This window comes from Chinchilla lanigera, unplaced genomic scaffold (genome assembly GCF_000276665.1).
Source record: "Chinchilla lanigera isolate Chin_1 unplaced genomic scaffold, ChiLan1.0 scaffold00055, whole genome shotgun sequence".
In the NCBI taxonomy this organism is placed as follows: Eukaryota; Metazoa; Chordata; class Mammalia; order Rodentia; family Chinchillidae; genus Chinchilla; species Chinchilla lanigera.
Genome location: NW_004955456.1, coordinates 7,999,736 through 8,001,027, shown reverse-complemented (window position 1 = coordinate 8,001,027; position 1,292 = coordinate 7,999,736). Strand labels below are relative to the sequence as shown.

The 1,292-nt window shown below is 47.4% G+C and overlaps 1 protein-coding gene across 1 annotated transcript in view; it reads right to left on the bottom strand.

Moving 5' to 3' along the window:
* Positions 1-1,064: 1,064 nt before the first annotated feature.
* The window catches only part of LOC102009018 (up-regulator of cell proliferation), a gene marked incomplete in the record, with an annotated part of 25,049 nt that continues 24,821 nt past the window's right edge, over positions 1,065-1,292 (bottom strand). Inside the window, 1 exon segment of the mRNA XM_013520521.1 lies at positions 1,065-1,292.

Genomic DNA, 1,292 nt, shown 5'->3' with positions numbered 1-1,292 from the left:
ATACCTTAAAGGCATTTCAGAAATCAGCAACAACCCACCCGCGAAGGCTCAAAGGTATAAAAGTGAGCCAGGCATGGTAGTCAATGGCTGTTATCCCAGCACTCGGGGAAGATAAGGCAGGAAAATGGCAAATTAAATCCCAGCCCTGGCAACTTAGTAACTTAGCAGGACACTATCTCAAAATAATAAATGAAAAAGCATTGGGAATGCAGCTCAGTTCAAAGGTCCTGGCTTAAATACACAGTACTATAATCAATCAATAAAAGTACAAAAGTGTAAACCTTTCATTTAAGTCTATAGGAGCACTGCTCAAAAAGGGCCACCTAGGGAATTGGTGCTCTGGGATTCATCACATCTTGTTTAGCCATCCAGGAATTCAAAGACCCCTGCAGCCATGGTCCAAGAAAGCCCAGCTACTGTTCACACTGGTGGCAAACCTTGCTGTCACCCACACAATGCTGGTTGTTCAGGCATGCAGTATACAAGAGTTGTGGGGTCACAGATGCTTCTCAAGGGAAGGTGGGGGGGTCACAGAAGAAGCCCCTGGAGAGGAGCTCATGAAGCCGAGAATAAAGCCAAAGTACAGCAGAGACCCCAGGAAATTGGAGATGTCAAGAACATGGAATACCTGCTGGGGAAAGCTGTAGACCATGAATGGAGCCAGAGAGAGGTCACGTGGGCTGCAGCCCATAAGGCCATAGGGGATGGGTCTGCCCAACCTGCTAGAACATGTATTTTACCACTGTGTGCCGCTGGCTCCCTCTACTCACTTTCTGCTGTGCAGGGGTGGAGTCTGGACCTTCCTTCTGTAACCTACAGCAGGGCAATGATGAAAGTAACTAATGTAAAGGCATTTAGTTTTATCACTAACAGCTTCTCTCTGCCTGAAGTGAGGAACAGTATCACTTTTGTTTTTTTGCTTTTGCATTGAGCATGTGCCACCACATCTGGCGACATACTGCACTTTTCCATCTCTCCATACTCTTCCTCAGGCAGATGCTGCTGTCCTCTATGACACATAGGACAATGAAGGCACAGAGGCAGAACCTGACACTGTTATCATGTGAGATTTCATTCATTCAACAAACATTTATTAAGCGCTTATAGTGTGTCGGGCCCTGGGGACACAGAGCTGAATGGTGTTCAGTCACTGCCCTCGAGGACTCACAGTCTGGGGCAGACAGTAAACACACGAGTGACAATGCGCCATGAAGTGCTGAGGCAGAAGTATGACAAAGTGCTAGGGCATGACAGGGTGATTGATGAACGCTTCCTGGGCAAGGATCAGGGAG